Source organism: Echinops telfairi, unplaced genomic scaffold (assembly GCF_000313985.2).
Source record: "Echinops telfairi isolate 266 unplaced genomic scaffold, ASM31398v2 ScPeMD7_18;HRSCAF=68, whole genome shotgun sequence".
Classification (NCBI taxonomy): Eukaryota; Metazoa; Chordata; class Mammalia; order Afrosoricida; family Tenrecidae; genus Echinops; species Echinops telfairi.
In genome coordinates, this window is record NW_022103915.1 from 32,466,265 (window position 1) to 32,478,528 (window position 12,264).

The following is a 12,264-nucleotide window of genomic DNA, read 5'->3' on the forward strand; positions in this document are numbered from 1 at the left end:
GGCGGGAACCCTGAGCATGTGCGGTGCGCCACTCCTTTGTTTCCCTAGCTTGGCCCTCTGGGCACGCTTTAACGGACATCCCCCAGTCCTATGCTGGCCTACCTAACAATTATTTGTATTTTGGTCTTTATAATATCATTATTATTTTATCCTTGCCGTACTTCAATTTCATTTTTTATTGTTTCTGTTGGGTTTCCCAGTTTGTGATTCACCAGAGGAGTGGATACATAGTGATCATAACTGATACAAGGATGGATAGGGGATTCAGGAGTGGGGGTTGGGTGATAGGGAGGAAAAAGGGGATTTCAGGAGTAACAAAGGAAAGCAGGGGGAGGAGGGAGCACTAGAACTGATGGTGATTACACAACTCATTTTTAAAGGCGATGTCACCATGGGGGGATGTTCTAAAATTGATATGGCAATGGCTGCACTAGTCTCCTTTATATGATTGAACGATTGAACTATCGAATTGTATGAAATGTACATTATGTGCCAATAAAACTTATAAAAACACAATAAAATGAAATTCAAAGTATTTTCATCTATAAGCTTGGCTTAGATTTCTCCATTTATTTAAGCTGTCTTTTATATCTGTCAATAAAACCTTGTACTTCTCCCTTAAATAAAAGCCTCATATTCTGTTAATAATAGACACGTGTTGGTGGTTTGGCACCCTCAAGTCGGTTCCTCCTCATCCCTGCCGTGTGTACCACAGAATGAAACTCTGTCTGGTCCCGCACCATCTTCACAATCGTATGGTCCAGCTCATTGTCGCAGCAACCGTGTCCCTCTGACTTGTTGAAGATCTTCTTATTTTTCATGCCCCTCTACTTTCCCAAACATGATGTCTTTTTTCCCAGGGACAGTCAGAATGCTCCTTAGAGGCAAGGATGACTGGATTTTGTATAATGTCCTTTGGGCGTGTTGTCAGTAGAGACCAGGCCCTGGAGAGGGACATCATGTTTGGTAAAGTAGAGGAGCAGCAAAATAGAAGCAGGCCCTCAAGGAGATGGATTGATAGTGTGACTGCGACAAATAGGCTCAACTGTGGGAATGATTATTAGGATTGTGCAGGATGGGACTGTGGTTTGTTCTGTTGTACATAGGGTGGCAGTGAGTTTGAACCAACTCAATGCCACTTAACAACAACAAAAGCAAAAATAGATATCCACTTGTAGGGGGGAAATGAAACAGGATCTGTATGTTACACCAAATACAAAAACAAACTGAAAACAGTTCAAAGATCTAAATGTTAAATCTAAAACTATCAAATTCCTGCAAGACAGCACAGGAAGAAAATTATGCTTTGTAAAAATAGGATAACAAACATTACAACAGATGCTTGAATTAAAAACTTATTGAAAGGCTTTATTCAATGAGTAAATATCTAAATCCACACATCATTTGTAGTGAAACAATTGTGTAAAAAAAAGTAATAAATAAACAAGATACAGCCTGGGAAAAAAATTCTTTGGAAATGCTCCAATAGAAGGCTAAAGTATAATATTGACATAAAATTACACAAGTCAACAACAAAAATGCAACTCTTGGACACCATTTTGACTTTGTGCTAATGACCTGCCTACTCAGATGATGTATCTGTGTCTTTGTCCCATTAAAGACTTCACAATGTTCTCCTGAAGCTGCAAAATAAATAAATAAATATAATACAACTAAATCACAAAGAAAAGGACACGGAGAGGACATTAACCAAAGAGAGCATTCAAACAGGCAACATATGTATGAAAAAATGTCCGCACCGTCATCAGCCACTATTGCTGGTGTTAGGAGGAAATGGACCCATAAGCCTGCCCTACCAGAAATATGCAGCCTGAATGCACATCTCCTGGTGATGACCATATTTTATCTACTGTTTCAACCCATTGCTTCCTATATCCAAAAAACCATTTGAAGCCTTGAATTTGTTTAGAGTTGTTTCTCCTATTAGAAGCAAAATAAATCCTCCTGGGGGATTGGACCTTTGTCCTAGGCCTCAACGAATTTCAACTATAATTTTCCAAGATAAAAGCAGCTCGCATTAAAAAAAAAATCACTTAGGTTGCGGTGTGGGACATGTGTTGGCTGCGTAACACAAGGTGTCTCAGCATGTGGAAGTCAAGATGTCGCACCAGGCCTCCAAACCCCAGCAGCCCCCAAGTCTTCTTTGATGTGGACATTGGGGGGTGGGGGTAGGGGAGCAAGTTGGTTGGATTGTCTTAGAGTTGTTTGCAGATGTTGTCCCTAAAACTGCAGAAAATTTTCGCGCATTGTGTATCAGAGAAAAAGGCATTGGACCCACAACTGGAAAACCGCTCCATTTCAAAGGGTGCCCTTTCCATTGAATTATTAAGAACTTCATGATTCAGGGTGGAGACTTGTCCAATCAGAATGGGACAGGTGGAGAAAGTATTTATGGGGAAAAATTTGAAGATGAAAATTTCTATTACAAGCATGATCAGGAAGGTTTATTGAGCATGGCAAATGCAGGACCCACTACAAACGGTTCTCAGTTCTTTATCACAACAGCTCGAACTCCTCATTTGGATGGTAAACATGTGATGTTTGGCCAAGTTATTAAAGGACTGGGTGTGGCAAGGATGCTGGAAAATATAGACGTGAAAGGTGAAAAACCTGCCAAATTGTGCATTATTGCAGAATATGGAGAACTGAAAGAAGGGGATGATTGGGGAATATTCCCCAAAGATGGCTCTGGTGACAGTCATCCAGATTTCCCTGAGGACCCTGAGATAGACTTTAAAGATGTAGATAAAATTTTATTGATAACAGAGGACGTACAAAACATTGGAAACACTTTTTTTAAATCCCAGAACTGGGAGATGGCCCTAAAGAAGGATGCCAAAGTTGTAAGGTGTGTAGACGGTTCAAAGGCTGTTATTGAGAAAGCAGCTAGAGCTAAGCTACAACCTATAGCTTTAAGCTGTGTGCTGAATATTGGAGCTTGTAAACTAAAGGTGTCCAATGATCAGGGAGCAGTTAATAGTTGTTTGGAGGTGCTTGAACTAGATCCAGCAAATACTAAGCCAGTGTACCGCAGAGCTCAAGGGTGGCAAGGATTAAAAGAATATGATCAAGCACTGGCTGATCTCAAGAAAGCTCAGGAGAAAGCACCTGAAGATAAAGCTATTCAGGCCGAATTGCTGAAAGTCAAGCAAAAGATAAAGGCACAGCAAGACGAGGAGAAGGCAGCTTATGCAAAAATGTTTGCTTAATAAAAAATTGAATTTTGCTTAAATATTATGCATTGGCTGTATAAAGGCAATAAGATTTAAGGGTGTTTGACTAATGTGTCCATAACATGTTTCTTTTTATGCTTTAGTTTCCCATTGTTTATTGTTTAGGAATACTTATTGATAAGGCCTCTTAATAAAAAGTGTCACAAAGTCAAAAAACAAAACCCAAACAAATCACTAAGCACATAAAGAATAAGAATGAGGAAAGTCGTTAGCAACAGAAACAGACACCTAGTAGATAATTTCAAGAGTGAAAATGTATTTATAATAAATAAGTCTTTTTCTTCCCCTCTCTGATTTAAACTCCTGGCAGAAAAACAAGGCTTTCCACTTGCGAAAAGATTTACAGTCTGCAACCCGCCCCAGGGCAGTTCTCCATCCTGCAGGTGTTTGAATTGTGAGTTGAGTTCACTCCTTGGTGGTAACCCATTTTCCATAGCTGTACATTTGTATTGTTCCTGTTGTTTTTAGATGCCATCGGGTTAGTTCTGATTCACACACAAAACACTTCGGGTCCAGTGCCTCCTCACAATTGCTCCTGTGTGTGAGCCCATTGTTGCAGCCACTATGCCAATCCATCTTGTAGAGGGCCTTCCTCTTTTTCACTGGCCCTCGACTCTACCAAGCATGATGTCCTTCTCCAGGGACTGGTCTCTCCTGACAACGGGTCCAAAGGACATTATAGGAAGTCTTGCCATCCTTGCCTCTAAGGAGGATTCTGGCTGTTCTTCTTCCAAGACAGATGTGTTTGTTCTTTTGGCGGTCCATGATCCTTTCAATCCTCTTCATCAGCATCTTCATTCAAACGCAGCTGTTCTTCGAGCATCCTTATCCAATGTCCAACTTTCTTTCTTTCTTTTTTTAAAAATATGGAACGCTTCACGAATTTGCATGTCATCCTTGCTCAGGGGTCATGCTAATCTTCTCTGTATGGTTCCAATTTTAGTATATGTGCTGCCGAAGCGAGCACACAATGTCCACCTTTCACATGCATATGGGTGATTGAAAATATCATGATTTGGATCAGGTGCACCATAATCCTTAAGGTAACATCCTTGCTTTACAAAACTGTTTTTTGTATTGTTCTAGGAGTTACTATTTTACCTTTAAACACATATACGCACAAAAAGCATTTTTTATTTTGCTGCTCACCATCCAGAACTTTAAGATGTGTATTATTGTCTTTAAAAAACAAAACTAAAGGGTTGAGGAAGGAGGGGAAAAAGAGGAGCTGATACCAAGGGCTCAAGTAGAAAGAAAATGTTTTGGAAATGTTGATGGCAGCATATGTACAAGTGTGCTTAATACAATTGTATGACAGATTGTTACAAGATTTGCAAGAGTGTGGATTGTAACAAGAGTTGTAAGAGCCCTCAATAAAATGATCTTCTAATAAAAAAATTCAAAACAAAAAAAGATTTGTAAGCGTCCCAAAGAAAATGTTTAATGATAAGAAGAAATCATTGAGTGGGTTCTGGTTCAGAGTGACCTTATACAGGGTTTGGAGGCTATATTTATTAATCATCATCTTGTTCTCAGGTATGTTAATATCCCTATTTTATAAGTGGGGGTATGAAGCAAATTATAAAGGCTAAAAAAGAAATTTCAGTGGCAGGCCTTGGTAGAAACTCTTGGAAAATGTTACAGTGTAATGAAAATCCCTGCCATCAGTCCAGTCAGACTCAGTGACCCTGAAGGACAGAGTAGAAGCATCCCTGGGGTTTTCCTGGGTTGTAAATATTTACAGGAGCAGACAGTTTCATTTTCCTCCCCGGAATCAACTTGGGATTGATCAAACATCTGACCTTGTGGCTAGCACCCCCATGTATATTCACGCTGCCCCCTCTACCCCCCCAACCAGGTCTCTGTATCCAGGTCTCTGAGATCAGGCTCAAGGTCTGTTTTCCTAATCTCCTTTGTAGCATCCCTCCTTTCCTCTTTTTCCCCCTCTCTATTGCAAAATATGCTTTGAAGTTTTAAAGTATCTGTTATGGATTGAATTATGTCTTCCAAATATGTGCCTTGGTTCTCAGTTCCGGGTAATTATACTCCATTGTAATGTAATTATCTTGTGTGCTGTTAATCCTAATCTCTATTAACATAGCAGGATTGAGGGCAGTTATGTTAATGAAGCAGGATACAACCTACAGGATTAGCGTGTATTCTTTTATTTTAATTAGGGGACTCGGAATCAATCACTTCTGAGTAAAAGGGGTTAAAGAAGGGAACAGGGATTATTGGACCTAGGGTCCCTGTACTGAGAACCTCTTAGAAGCAGAAGACACAGAGAGAGAAAGACTCCCCAGAGAGCCCGCCCTTTGAATTCAGATTTGTAGCCTCCTAACCTGCAAAAATCTAAATAAAATAAAAACACAAAAAGACCCCCAAATTTAAACTTGTTAAAGCCATCCACCTGTGTTACTCCTGTTACAGCAACACTAGATCCCTAAGACAGTACTTCCTTCTTATTATTCTGGCACAGTGGGAAGTAAGAGCTCAGTCTTATCGTTGGCTCTCTCCCCACTCTTAAAAACGTAATTTTCAGTAAATAGCCTTCACATATGATTCAATTATTATTGTGTCGATTTGGTTTACTATGGGTCTAATGATGTCCTTTGAATCGTAAAGGAAGAGAATAACTTCAAGTCAAAGCTCGTCAACAACTTGCTCTGTAACTTTGGCAAGCCCCTTTAGTTTTCTCATCCTGGTTAACAATGATCAAAAAAGAATCATAGAACATTAGAGTTTGCGGAGATGTCAGAGAGTTCAGACAGGGTAACACACACACACACACACACACACACACACACACACACACACACCCCTAGTGGTTGGACTGCTTGAGATGACTGACCTAGTGAATTGTATGTTATGTGGGTTGTGTGCCAATAAAACTCTTTGGAAAAGTAAGAAAAGGAGCAGCGGCACAGAAAAGCAGCGTCAGACTGCAAACAGAAGCTGGGGTGGTTCATAGTCACCAGCGACTCAGCAGGAGCAGTTGATGCTACCTGCTCCCCTACAGATTTTTTTTTTTGAAAAGCAAATGCTGAATTTTTCTTGTATGTACATTTTAAATTCACTTGTTTAAAGAGAGAAGTTTTATAGAAATATTAATTGCCTGTGATAAGTACATGGATTTAAGGGAAAAGGAAAGAGATGGAAGAGGATGCTTGTTCTAGAAGAGTCTGGCTTAGGACGTTGGCATAGCAACAAGATGGCGGTTGATGTGAAAGGCGTAGGAGCACAGGAATCAACTGCATGTGGACAGAGGGATAGGCTAAGGGATAAATAGGAGTCCTGAGAAAGGGCAGTCCAGAGGGGACATGGCATTGGTAGACATCCCAGGTCACTGTTTCATAGACTGATGTGACGTTGGGTAGACAAGTCTAGACTTTTATGCTGTAGGTGGAATCCAAGGTTGGCAGTTAGGAGAGTGGTCAAGACAAATTGGGGGGCCTTGTGAACTCTGGTGAGAGCTGAAGAATTTCAGTCCAGTTCAGCAGATGTTAACCAAACAGTTGTTTGCTCTACTGAGGAAGTGTCCCAGGAAGGTGGGTGGTTAAAAGTGAAGTAGAAAAAAAAAAAGTGAAATAGAATGTAGTATGTAGACTTGAACTACAGGGCCATTTCTCTGACCATCGTGTCTCACTCTCCCTTGACTCCTAAAGAGTTACAGCCTCAGATAAGTTCAAACTGCAGAACAGGCATAAGGGAAAATGTACGTAACACACAGTCCCTGGGTTGAGGACCAGATATTCTGGCATGAGCCAGAACAAACCCAATGATTCATATGTCATCAAAAATAGATGCAGCTAGCACCTGTGCTGAAAGGCATCCCTTCACTCACCCCCAACTCCCGCACCCATATGCCCTTAAGGCCCACAGAGTGGTGGGAGAAGAAAAACGATGGCAATGGGGGTGGGGGGTCAGGGCACTAACCCACCCAAGGGGAGGGTATTGTTCACATCTCCACAGGAAAGGGAAAGCGAGAGGAGACCTAGAGTGATGTTCTGCTTGGAGCAGCTCATTCCTAGCGATGCTCAGCTTGAGATGTGATGTCCTCTCCCTAGATGTCAGCACTGCAGAGGACAGCCCTGAAGATACAGCTCCCGGGGGCAAAGCAAGAGGGGAGTACGACAGACCAGTGATGGGAGCAAAGCCACCAAGTCCCTGAGGAACCCCGATTGTAGACTTCTGACTCAGAGGGCAGCATTTGGCACCCCATCTGAACTGCTTGGGGGTTACTCACAAGGGGGCCACACTGAAAGTCTAAAGGTGTAACGGGGTGTGTGTGTGCAACTAGACCACTCCATCCCTGACTGCAGGAATAGCAACGGGGACATTTTAGAAATGTGCCCCTTTCGGACACAAATGCCGAAGGTGTATGTGTTGTTGGGTATGCTCAATGTCAGAATCCCTGTTAGACTTGTGATTATCTGTATGTTCCTCTGTGTGTGTGTGTGTGTGTGTGTGTGTGTTTATACAAGATAGGCAGAAGAGGCAATCTTATGGGGGGCACTGCGGGGAGCAGGTTGGGTGGGAGTAGGGCAAGGTTAGTGGTGAGCCAATAATGATGGGGGAATAGTAAGTGTTCTAAAATTGATAGCAAGGAGGGTGGAATTTTCTGGTTGTGTTTGATCAATCAAATTGTATCAGAGAAGAATTAATGTGGGGTGAATGAGGGGTAAACATGATAGTGGGGCAGGAGGAAAAAAAGAAGAAGGGGAAAGAAGGACAAAATATGTATATATGCAAATGTATGAATGTGTGTATTTATCCATATATGTATATATGAGCAAATGCAATGAGGAAGAAGGTAGACTTTGGGCCTCTACTTAAATCTTACCTCAGTACAAGAGTTCTTTACTATAATGATTTTCAATTTTCATTTGTCTTACCTCATTAATCATGTTAGATTTGCATATGTTCATTTGTATATTTAAGATTTTTTGGTACATGAAAGCCAAGATAGATAACCCTTCTGAAACAGTAACAGGAGTAATGGTTCCCTGAGAGTACGGGAAGAGAGCGGGGAGAGGGTGAAAATAGGGAGCGGAGAGCATTGATGACAGTATAGCCCCACTTGATGGGATCAAACAACAGAATTGTATGTGAATGGATATATTGGATTGCTTAAGATATGGCAAAAAAAGAAAAAAACTATTATAGGGGGCAAAAAGGGTTTCTGGGGGGTAAGGTGGGGGAGGTAGGGGATATAGGGGAACTGATATCAAGGAGTTCAAGAAAAAAAAATGTTTTGAAACTGATTGTGGTAGCAATTGTACAATACTGCTTGATGTGATCGAACTATGCAATGTTATGATAGCTGTATGAGCGCCCAATACAATGGTTAATGAAAAAAAAGACAAGAAAAAAACGCCTCGGAAACCCTATGTGGGATCCCTCCCAGTCTGAATGAACACGACGGCAGTAGCGTGCACACATACACACACTCGAGCATGAGCACACACGTGAGGGGCTTCTTACATTCTGTGGGAAAATCCGGGGTTTTTTAGTCAGAACACTATGCTCATACTATAAGTAATAGTAATCATTATGATTTTGCCATATCTATACCATCCAATGTATCTGTCCACCTACAATTCTGTTATTCATTCCTCCTGAGAGGAATTAGACAGACATCTTTGCTACTGCTTTCCCCTTCCCCTGCTTTACCCTCTCTCTTTCCATACCCCCGGGAACCGTTGCTCCCCTTACTATTTCTGAAGGGTTTCTCTATCTTGGATTTAATGCATTGGATGATCTTCATTATATAAATGAATACATACAAATCTAACATGATTAACGAAGTGAACCAAATAAAAATCATTGTAGTAAAGGGAGAAAATATTAAAGAACTAGAGGATAGTTATGTGGTTCATCAGTGCTAGACTGCACCCTGGATATATCATCTTTTCCATGTGGCCCTTCTGAGAGGGACTGTCCAATTATTTTACAGCTGGGTTTTGGGTCTCTAGTACATCTACACCCTTCACATAGATTTGGTTGCTTGTTTTTGAACTTCGAATACCTCTTTCCTTTTTTTTTTTTTTTTTAATCTGGTACCTCTTTCCATTGACACCTCATGATCATACAGACTGGTGTGCTTCTTCCTTGTGGATTTTGTTGCTTCCCTGCTAGATGGCAGCTTGTTTAACTATAAGCCTTTAAGACCCCACATGCTATATATTTTAAGAGCTGGGCACCATCAACTTTCTTCACCGTATTTGCTTATGCACCCATTTTGTCTTCAGGGATCGTGTCAGTAAGGGGAGTATCATACATTGCCACATTATTAGAACAAACTGTTCTTGTACTGAGATAAGATTTAAGTAGAGGCCCCAAGTCTGTCTGCTTCCTTTGTGTGTGTGTGTGTGTATGAATACACCTATATTTATATATTTACATATATACATATCTATATTTATACCTATATAGATGATTATTACATTCTAATTCTTTCCTCTTTCCTCCTTCCCCACTATTATGCTTACCTATTGCTCACCTCTCACTTATTCCTCTCAGATACATTTCAACTGATCAAACACAATCCAGAACGCTACACCCTTCTCTCTGTCGGTTTTATATCCTTTGCTATTCTCCTGTCCTGTTGTTACTGGCTTATCCTTCCACCCTCCTCCTTTCCCATTCCCTGCCCCAACCATCGGTCCCATTGTTGTCTCCTTGGGATTGCTTATTCTGCCTATATATATAGATAGCCACCAAAAGATAAAAAACAAAACAAATAAATAAGTAGAAAAAACAAAAGAGATCATGCAAATAGTTCTAAGTCTAACTGTTGTCCTGACCCAGAGTAGATGAGTATCCCTCTGTTAAAGAGCGAGCAGGTTCTGTTATAATCCATTGGTCCAATGCTCTTTTCTTTTAGGGTTCCTTTTCCCAAGACCCGCTTATCTGACATCCCTGGACCCTTTTAGTCCTCAGCGCTCATGTCCAACGGGTGCACCTTCCACAAGACCACATTGCTTATCTTGCAGTCAAGGATGGAGCGGTCTAGCGCCCCACCCTCCACCCTGTCCAATTTTAAAATTTCATTTTTCTCAAACTTTTTGAAGTCCCTTGTATATATGTGTATGTGTCTTAATTATGATTTAGCTTTCTAACAAATGCAACAATAATATTAGTGATTGAATGCAAAAGTGGTGTATATGATTTTCAGGGAATGAGATGAACTATATTATAAACGTTTCAGTGCAATGATGGTTGTACAACATGAAGAGTATAATCAATGGTACTGTGTTGTCTGTCTACTTTGGAGAAACAAATCCACAGCAACTCATGTATAAGAGAGAGTTTTAAGTAAAGAAAATGTGCATCATGAAAACATCCCAACCCAATGCTGCCCAAGCCCACAAGTCCAACATTAACCCATTAACCCAACACCAGTCCACAAAGTCCTCCACCTCACAAAACAGAGGCAATGATGCCGACTGCAGGAGGAAAGCTGAGTCAGTGAATGAACAAGCATCTCAGCACTAGCAGGGGTCTCCACACGGCTGCTCCAGCACCCAGGGCTGCATCGGGATAGGTCCATGTGGCTTCTCCTTGGGGATGTCTTGTAGGAAGTCAATTTTGTAAGCTGAAGCAGGGAACTGCTAAGGCAGCTGCACCCGGTGCAACCATCACAAAACAAGAGACCCGAGAACTAGAAAGGTGAGGCTTCACCACCCATTTATCCCTCAGCCTTTCAATTAGCCCCACATGTGATTATCAGCCAGGCTGGCACAATTAACTAACTCAGGTACTGATAGAAGTTGTTGAATTCCAGGATGTTTTGTTGTGCATACTTTTGCCACAATTTTTAAAAGGTAAATGAATAACAATGAGTACAAGGAAGAAGAAAATGTTCTAGACTTGGTTGTGGTGATAATTTTACAACTCTTCGTGATATGATTGAACTATTGAATTGCATGACATGTGGATGACATGCCACTAAAACTGTTAAAAATAAGTAAATAAATAAAATATTTAGTGGATGCGTGGTCCTAGGATTTTTCATTATATAGCCCATATTTTCTACAAGAAGAATGCTTCACATAATCTATGACAAAAACAATGAGTAAGTGAATTTCATTGTTTCAATGTAAAATTCTGTTGATTTATCTCAAGGCAAAGTTGACTTTTGCCAATTTTACTTTAAGTGATAACAGAACTGAAAAGATGTCATAAAAGTTAATGTTTAGAAAATAAATATTACATCACGTTACTATATTTTTAGATAGATCTTTCATTTCTAACATGTTACAATAAAAACATTTCTTTCTAGTCTTTGCATTTAAAAATTCTCCAATGATTTGATCACATTTAAGCTGCTCAAGTACCTACTTCCATACCGAATAAGAATAGTGAATCTTTCTGGACTAACTGTTGTGCCCTGAGGGTTTCTGAATCTCTCTAGGGATAAAAATGAGAATTCTATTGTACAGTTTGTGATCATGAAGGCTAGGAATATGCATAAAGCAATTTCCATATCAAGAAATGCACATTACATTAAAAAATAAATGCACATTATGTTTAATTTCCTATTATGGAATCAGAATTGTCTTTTCTGTATCTGTATCTATAAACAGTTCTGAGAGGTTGAAGTTGTCATGCCTCTCCTCCATAGAGGTTTATGTTTAAGTCATCAGCCTGCACTAGGATTTCTTGGATGTTTTTGTGCATTCTCAGTAGGTGTGTCTACATTGTTCAAGCAGAAATCTATTTGAAAGAACTTCAAACACTTTTGCCCTTCTTTTCATGCAAGACTTCTGTGTGTCGGTGATGGTGAAATATGTGGCTGTTTACATGAAATTGATCTCTGGCACTCAGTGACACTTCTGGAGTACTTCTACCATTTACTTCTTTCTTTCTTTCATTCCTTTTGTCCCCTCTTTTATTGGGGGCTCTTAGAGCTCTTCTCACTATCCATACACACATCAATTGTGTAAAGCACATTTGTACATTCATTGCCCTCGTCATTCTCAAAACATTTGCTCTCCACTTAAACCCC

At 40.3% G+C, this 12,264-nt stretch overlaps 1 non-coding gene and 1 pseudogene across 1 annotated transcript; one reads left to right on the plus strand and one right to left on the minus strand.

Moving 5' to 3' along the window:
• The first annotated feature begins 2,106 nt into the window (after positions 1-2,106).
• On the plus strand, positions 2,107-3,402 carry LOC101648319 (annotated as a pseudogene).
• Positions 3,403-4,114: 712 nt separating this feature from the next.
• Positions 4,115-4,221, minus strand: LOC115868806. Its single transcript, XR_004045783.1, has one exon. It is a non-coding gene; the product is annotated as a U6 spliceosomal RNA (small nuclear RNA).
• Between the last annotated feature and the right edge of the window lie 8,043 nt (positions 4,222-12,264).